Genomic DNA, 9,686 nt, shown 5'->3' on the forward strand with positions numbered 1-9,686 from the left:
AATACTTTACATTACAATATAATGATACAATATCATATCATTATGCACAAAAATATTGATACAATATCCTACTAACTTTTTATAATATAATATATGATATAACATTGTATCATATAAAACAATGGTGTATCAAATCTGACAATACTATATCATATGAATCATGTTATATCATTTAACAACAAACACATCTATCAATCAGGTTAGAGTGAGGTAGGATATTCTTTTTAAACATCCTTGATAATAGAGATCAGGATCTGAAACTGAAGCAACCTCTATGATTCATTTATATTATAGTTAAATTAACTATGCAAGCTATTGTCTATAAATCATGTGACCTGTTCCAAAATAACTAAACCTCATCCAGCATCCAAAACGTATGACTCAGATTCGGCATTCAAGCCTGCCAGATGCATCAGTATCATAAGACGCATCATCAATTCAAGTTTGGTTAAGTTAGGACCAGTCATTACTAAGATATATTTTTAGCATCCTTGATTATGAAGATCAGGCTCTGCATCTGAAGCTACCTTTGCAATTCATTTATATTATAGTTAAATCAACTATGCAAGTTGTACTTGCATATAGTGCAATAGTACTAAATAGATTTAATATATGACCTGTTCCAAAAAACATAACCTCATCCAGCATCCGAAACCTATGGCTAAGATTCAGCATACAAGCCTTTCAGGTGCATCAGTATCTTAAGATGCATCATCCATGCAAGTTTGGATCAGTAGTAATTTAGAAATTGCTATCAAAGGCCACCTGCACCAAAAACTTTAACCTGTTCCAAAAACCTTAACCTCCAGCATCTAAAATTCATTGCCCAGATTCAGTATCCAAGTTTTTCAAGTTCATAAAAAGGTCCAGATGCATCATCCATGCAAGTTTGGTGAAGATAGGACAAGAAATAACTAAGATAAAGGACCTGCAACAAAAACTTTTACCAGGTCTGGACGCCAACGCCAGCAGTATAGCATAAGTTCCCCCGAACTTCGTCTCGGTGAGCTAAAAATAAATTATCATACATGCCCTACGTCTTGTTGTTACATTACAGTTACATTATATGTAAAATGATGAGATTCATGTTTGCTTTTTCATTGATTTCATTTCATTTAATTTTTTAAATGTCCTAAGTCTTGTTGTTTTTCTCTCGTTGAAGATTTTAGATCAAATCTTCAAAAATTTGGTCCTCTCATCAAGCCGTTCCAATGAATACATTTCATGTTTTTCCAAAAACTCCTGGATTTCTCTTTTACCTTGAAAAGATTTTAAAAATAATATGAACAATCAGAATTATTATATTGTTACATATTCATGTAAAAAGGATAATACCTATGTATAGATTCAAGGCATACCATACTCTGTATGGTTTTTGCTTCCACTACTTCTTGCTGAATATTTTGATTTTCATAAATACATTCATGCTCGAACTACATTCATCCACTTATATGTCAAGATTATCTGTTTTGAAATGCCCCCTCTACCGCTTTAAGCTTCAATACACAACCCAAAATAGAAAGCCTATAGGGATTTTGCATTGCATCGGCCATGAAATAGCCTGGATGACATAATTGAAAAATTGTATGAGGTATTTCAAGTGGGTTCCGAATGGTGAAAAGATGTAAACATTTCACATTATAAATCTCCATGAGAAAAGTTGTTTCTATTCCTGTAACGGTCACCTGAGTAGCATATAACCCATACACAAACTTGTCGAGGAGTCTCATATATGCATTTAATTAATTAGGTTTTATTCTGGAGTAGAAAAATTATAAATTAGTAATGGTGGCCACCTCCCTGCCTGAAATCTTTCAAAAAGAACTGTGAAACCTACAATTTTGGCAAAAAACTTAAAAGATCGGGTCTACAAAATCATGAACTCAGTTTCCTTTCAGGTGTGTGGGAGTAAAAAGGATAATTTTTTAACATTATATGCAATAACACCTATACATCCATTTTGGCCCTGCCCTAGAGTTAAAACCCATACTCCAGGGGACATGAAAATTAAAATTTCAGTAGAGGACTTCCTGGTAAACATAATTATAGGTCAGTTTTTTATACAGATGTGTGAGAATAGAGAAGAAAATGTTATAACATTATATGCATTAACACTATATTGCCTCCCCCCTCATGTCCTGAACCCCTGACCCAGGGGCCATGAATTTTACAATTTAGGTAGAGGAGTTAGTGGACATTGTAACCATGTATTCAGTTTTTTGCCCACATGTGTGGGAGTACAGAAGAAGATTTTTTAAGATTTAAAACATTTTACTATATGGCCATATTGGCCCCACCCTAGAGCCTGAACCCCTGACCCGGGGTCATAAATTTCACAATTTTGGTAGAAGGCTTCATGGACTTTATAACCAGATATATATATATATTTATATGGGAGTAGAAAAGAAGATTTTCTAAGATTTAATACATTTTTACTATATGGCCATATTGGCCCCACCCTAGAGCCTGAACCACTGACCCAGGGGTCATGAATTTCACAATATGGACATCATAATCATGCATTTAGTTTTAACAAATATATATGGGGTAGAGAAGAAGATTTTCTAAGATTAAATACATATATACTATATGGCCATACTGGCCCCATTCTAGAGCCTGAACCCCTGACCCAGGGGCCATGAATTTAACAATTTATGTAGAGGGCTTCATGGACATTATAACTATGCAACCAGTTTTTTCCTAACATGTGTGGGAATAGAGAAGAATATTTTTTAAAATTTGGCTCTTTTTTTGCAAATTTGGCCCCACATGTGGCGCCCCGGGGGTAGTAGAGCCATGAATTTTACAATTTAGATTCCTCTCACCATAGAGATGCCTCACATCAAAAATGGTAATAATCAGCCCTGTAGTTTTTAAGAAGAAGTTGAAAATGTAAAATTGTTAAGGCACGATGCACGATAACGGACGAAAACGGATTGCAATAAACTCAGGTGACCTAAAAATTGCTAATTCATCAAATTGTGGATAGATAGACCAAGCAACAAAGATATATCACCTGAGCTGCTTTTAGTCTTCTTGGCTGCAACTGGGCTTGCAAGAACTTTAGTTCCATTATCATCTTCGACCTCAAAGAAGCACTCTGTAATAACAATATCATGAATATCTTACTTTGCAAATACTAAGGACAGGCATGCATAAAACGTAATGAAAAGAGCAAACATTATGGATGGGTTTTAATCATTAAACGATGCAAATCAATGTACCATTGTCATCTTAAAGAAAGAAAGAAAATTATTGAGAAAAGTTTTTATCATTTCAATAATATGACTTCTATTACCCCCCCCCCCCCCACCACTACCACACACAGATTCACACAAATAAAAAAAAAAGACTGATCACCTTGTGGTGTAACATCCGATGCATTTGCATTTCCACTCTCGCAGGGTTTGGACATCAAATCTTCTTCAGTCACATGTGATTCAGGTGCTGTACTTGGACCTTTAGGATTGTGCACATGTAACTCCGACACTCACCCTTTTAGATAAAATTTCAAAAATGTATACAAATACAAAAATTATCTAATGAAGAAAAAAAAGAAAGAAATACATACGCAGTGATTTACCACACTAAAGCACTGCCCATATGCAAATGTGGGGGTATTTTACCCAGTTTTAAGCTTAAGTGTAAATTTTCCCTTACATGTAAATAATCCCTTTTACAGTATTGAAAGTGGTACTCAGCAAATGTTATTAAACACTTTACATTTTCATTACTATCTGAACATTTCTTGAAAGTCAAATGGAATTGTGCACTACAGCCTCTGTCACAAGTCACAAGGAAATAACTCCATCTATACATTGTCATTCATAAGCCAGAAGCCTAACACCTAGCTGCAATAATGTAGCCCTCTCCTTTTTTTTTTTTTTGGGGGGGGGGGGGAGGGGGGGGGGGAGTAAACATCAGTTATAAAAAATCGGAGAGGGCTACATTGTTGCAGCTACATATGTATGACTATCCTATTATCAAACAAGAAAAACATTCACAAAATAGATTGAAACAAACCTATCAAGTTGACTTCTTTCATCACAGGAACTGAGAGAGGGAAAACAATGGTATGGAACTGCAAAAGATCAAAGAATCGTTATTGCATAAATAAAGTTTAAAACAAGAAATCTTTTAAAGAAACAGTTGCCCCTTTTGTGGCTTTATCAATCTTAAAATGATTACTTTCTTTCACAAGTCAAAATTAATTATTCTTACTAGACTTTGACCCGTGCGTGCACGGGTTGACATTGCATATGATATCGGACATTCACTACATCGACGCACCGTATTGTTTACAATTACAGAACCAAGCTTTAAGCCTACAATAATGCTATTAATTTCACTACACTCTGCTTAATTATATTAATCTGACAGGAATGCCTCCCATATACCCGTAATGTAGCAGAAAATTGCAGAATCGCTCCGAATCGATTTTTGAGAAAAATAATGAAGTTGTATTAAAAATAACAGTCAAATTATTCATAACAAACCATTCTGAGGCTGTAAATACTTTTCATCTAAATATTTAATTCATATTATTGAAGGAATCAACACTTTTTTGCTCGCTTCAAAATTACACACCATGTTGATATTCGGATCTCTTGGGATTTTACTCTAACACAGTGTATTTATATTTAGGATTATTATTACATATAGGAGAATTTATTACATCCATTACATTCCACTCATATCATGGAAATCAAATGCATTATCACAGCATTAGGGAGACCAGACAAACATGTTAATTGTTACATGTATACATAATAACGTTGCAACTTTGATTCTAATTCATTTACTTTGTTCAAAATGCTCACTGTTTTCTCTGAGGTTCAAGATGTCCTGTTTTTCCATTGCGTTGCGGCTAGCTCTCAATAAATCTGTGGTGGACTCTGTATAAAAGTACTAATATATTGTATTGTAAATACAAGCTTCAACATTTACTTTTTAAATCATTGCAAATTTTATTCCTTATGACTAATTAAAATAAATATTACAAATAATTACCGGTACATCCATTACATTCCACTCATATCATGGAAATCAAATACATTATCCCAGCATTAAGGAGACCAAGCCCCAGGATCACATAATAACATTGCAACATTTAGTTTAATTCATTTACCTTGTTCAAAATACTCAGTGTTTTCTCTGTGGGTCAAGATGTCCCGTTTTCCCATTGTGTTGCGGCTAGATCTCAATGAATTTGGGGTGGACTCTGTAAAAAGTACCAATATATTGTATTGCAATTTCAAGTCTCTAAGTTTACTTCTTTATATCATTGCTAAGTTTATTCCTAATGATTAATAAAAATAAATATAACAAATATATTACATCCATTACATTCCACTAATATCATGGAAATCTAATGCATTATCACAGCATTAGGGAGACCAGACAAACAATTTTATTATACTTTCATGTTAAATGTTAAATACTGAAATCTGATTGGTTTAGACGCAGTTGGTAATCCGTTCTATTACCCTCAGCGTTAGCAACACACTTGGCAATTGGTAACACAACGAACTGTTACATGCGCTTAAATTATGAGCGTACGGTTTGTCGTAGAATTTACTTCATTTCTAAATAAAAGCAGTAAAATTTTCTTTAGAAATAAGACATTCAGTAAAATAAAATGAATAGTGCCTGTTTGGGAGGGTATCTATTGAAATTGACACCCCTCGAAAACCATTGTCAACCTCCGCTCACTGCTTTACCTTAGGGTCAAGCTGTCCTGTTTTTCCATTGTGTTGCAGCTAGATCTCAATGAAACTGGGGTGGGCTCTGTAAAAAAGCACCAATATATTGTATCATAAATACATGCTTCTAAGTTTACTTCTTTATCTCTTTGCAAAACTTATTCCTAATGACTTATACATGTACTTATAAGTATGACAAATATATTACATCCATTACATTGCACTCATATCATGGAAATCAAATGCATTATCACAGCATTAGGGAGACCAAGCCCCAAGATCACGAGCAATCTTAGACTTGATAAGTAAATTGTACACTGCCAGTGGCGTAGCTACCATGTATGCTTATATGCCTGAGCATGCACATCATTTGGGGGAAAAATCAGTAAAAAAATAAAGAAAAAAAAATATAAAAAAAGAATTCAAGTATTAAGGTCCATACTTAGTTATTCCATCAGCCCGTTTCCGTCACTCGGTCCTACTTTATCCGAAATCAATGCTAAACAAAGACGTATTAAGCACCAAATATAGCCACACAATATGGTCTAAAAGTACCATATTAAAGAAACAGTACACAATGCATGTACCTAAAAAGGCAACTATTTATTTTGCAGTTGAACTTAGTTTTACACATTTTAAATTTCCCCGATAGAATATCACAGCTTTATTGAGATATTCATTACCATAAACTATGTGAAAATGAACTTAAGAATAAAAGCTTTGAGTGGGTCAAAGGCAAATGTCAAAAAAAAATTCTTCTTTTAACTTTTAATAAGTTTTGTGATTTTATTTTATGCCTAAACTATAGCCAAAACAATTTTAACTGCCTAAAAATAGGCTTAAATAGTAAGCATTCCTTTCAATTTCTGCTTTAATTTTTGGTGTTAAAAATCGTCAGAATCCATGAGCTTCCAGGGGCTTTCGCCCCCTGGGCTTTGTCCTGGACCCACTGGGGGCCTCATGGTGGCCCCCACACCCCCTGCCATTTTAAGCATGCACTTCGTTTCAGGTCTAGCTACCCAACTGACTGTATTAATGTTTCTTGCTTAAAAACATAATAACATTGCAACATTGAATTTAATTCATTTACCTGCTTCAAAATGCTCACTGTTTTCTCTGAGGGTCAAGATGCCCTGTTTTTCCATTGTGTTGCGGCTAGCTCTCAATGAATTTGGGGTGGACTCTGTAAAAATACCAATATATTGTATTGTAAATACAAGCTTCTACGTTTACTTTTTTAAATCATTGCAAACTTTATTCCTAATGATTAAACAAAATAAATATAACTGTTACAAATATATTACATCCAGTACATTCCACTCATATCATGTAAATCTAATGCATTATCACAGCATTAGGGAGACCAGATCAACATGTAGATTGTTATACACAACTACATTTCAAAGTATATCTAGTTAATATAAATGGATTTTCTTTAGTCTGAATTAAAATGACTGGGCTCTCAGCCTCTTGTTCTTTCAGGTATTTTTTGCAAAGTGAAAATGGACTGCAGATGCAAAATTATTCTTTAAATAATAACATTACCCAAAACCTTCTTATTTTCATCTGATTCAGAATCAGAACTTGGCGAGTAGTTTGATACACTAAATGGGTCAGAATCCACATCAGAGGGAACTGAAAGAAATTAAAACAATATTATAAATTATGAAATTTTCTTTCATAAACATTCATCAATTATTAGTTTACCACATTTGGTAATTGATGTTTCTTTTTTATAAATCTGACAACAGACCACTGACTAAATCAAACTTTTCAGCCATGGTACAAAAACAAGACTGTACCAATATTCAGTGAAAAATGAATTCCAATTCAGATTGATGCTTAAATTAACTAACCTACCAAATCTGATAATTCTATGTAAATGTATATTTTTCAAGAAGTACATTCTGTAAACAATTTGCAAAATATACATATTTACTACAGAAACAGATTTTGTAATTTATCTAACAAAAAACAATTTTGTTCTGCAAAGGAGACCCTCCACATTAGTGACAGATTCACAATGCACACTGACTTATATTAATAGCTTTTTGTTGGCATGGATGTTAGCGCGAGTGGGTCATGATGTGGGAAGAAGTTGGGGTGACTGGAGAAAACCCACGTGTCCAAGCAGGAGACCAATGTACCCTATCATATACAACAACTGTCAATCATGGGGATTAAACTTGGGTCGCAGTGGTGATAAGCAGGTGCATTGTCCACTGCACAACTGGACACCTCTTTCAAGCTTTTAATTTAATAGTGCTTGATAATGAAAACAAAATAAATCTATTCAGGTCAGCACAAGAACCGTATATAATGTTAAAATTGAAAGAAAATCAAACAACTATAAACAAAATAAAGTGAAATAAAACCTAACAAAACCATTACCAAAATCAAAAGGATCACATCCTTTTCTGAAATCAATCAAAACTAGTACCGGTAAAAACATGTACATGAACAGGGGCTAGTGTTGTCACGATGATTGAATTTCAATCAATGATCAGTTGAAAAGGTTGTCGATTTATCATAATCGATTTTAGATTTTATAATCAATTATACTCAGTCTGGGTTTATTACATTAATATTATACCTATCATTTTGTTTTCTAATCTGTATTGAATGAAATGAAAACTGTTGTGAGCTGGGGGTTTTCTTCAATCTCAAAAGATGTGCAACATTCTACCTAATAAAAATACAGCAAAAGTCTTATAAGCTTTTAAAAGGAAGTGAAAATAGCACTTATATATTTCAGATTATACATAGCATAAAATTTAGCGCCCCATATTATTGAATTTAACATAATTTGTTACCGATTCCATTATTGACCGATCATCAGATGGCAAGAGACAACCAATTCTGCTGATTAATTGATCACGATTTTTAACCTATTTAACAACACTAACAGAAGTTTTAGGCTTGTTTTTCAATAAAAACATATAAATTATCTATTCTGATACTTTTTAAATTCTTGAGAAAAACCTATTTTTTAGATTAGTTTAAAACAAATCAATGTACGAAAAAATGCAAAAACAAAACCAAAGCCAGATAACAAGATATCCAAAGCCTGATTGTAAATCACTAAACTCTCTCTTAATAATTATTTTTTGTGTATAATTAATCCAACCATTTTCCTACCTTGCTGCGCCACCGCAAGCTTTTCCCATCACAACCATAGTCATATACATGAAGTATCTCTTCCCCAACCACAATGTCTCTCTTAGCAAACAATCATAGTTATCTCTAGAAACATTACTGCCATACATAAATGTTAAAATATTACATTTAGCTGCAGGTCTGTATCTCCTGGTCTGAAAAAAAAATTTGGATAAACGTTGCTTCAATTTTTTTTTTACATCAGGAGCTACATACCTCCAGCTTCATGTAAATATGTATAAATCGTATTACCAAAGTTCTTTTCCATTATATTTATAGATAAATATTTTGTTTTCTGTGCTTGTCTTCAGTCTCTCCTCCCCATCCTGTCCTTTTAATGTTTCTCCTGCAGGAGAAAATCTCCACTGACATGACTGGTTGTGCTAATAACTCCAAAACCTACATTAAAACCACAAGCACCTGTGTGAAAGCATTGTTTATATGCAAAGAAAACTTTTGGATTCATAAACATCTACATTAAGCCCCATTCACAATTGGCGTACGAGCACTTTACAACTCTTTGCGATCGGAATGTTTTAGATTCGCACGAGCTCTCTCATATATTGCATGAGGTCTCGCATTTGTTGCATGCGTTTTAGTGCTTGCATCAAGTCTCCTTAAAAATTGTGGACATGCACACTATTCAGACGCGACTGAATGCGATCCAAATCATCGCAGTGCAATGCACGAACAATATATAGTACGAACATTTTACAACATTTTGTATACTCGCAAGAGTGCAGGTGCATGATTTTTAAAGGTCATAAGATGAATCGCTGCTGTAGAGAGAGAGAGAGAGAGAGAGAGAGAGAGAGAGAGAGAGAGAGA

The 9,686-nt window shown here is 33.9% G+C and overlaps 1 pseudogene; it reads right to left on the reverse strand.

Moving 5' to 3' along the window:
• Positions 1 to 584: 584 nt before the first annotated feature.
• LOC128171457 (uncharacterized) lies at positions 585 to 8,427 on the reverse strand (annotated as a pseudogene).
• Positions 8,428 to 9,686: the final 1,259 nt, after the last annotated feature.

Source organism: Crassostrea angulata, chromosome 2, assembly GCF_025612915.1.
Source record: "Crassostrea angulata isolate pt1a10 chromosome 2, ASM2561291v2, whole genome shotgun sequence".
Taxonomy (NCBI): domain Eukaryota; kingdom Metazoa; phylum Mollusca; class Bivalvia; order Ostreida; family Ostreidae; genus Magallana; species Magallana angulata.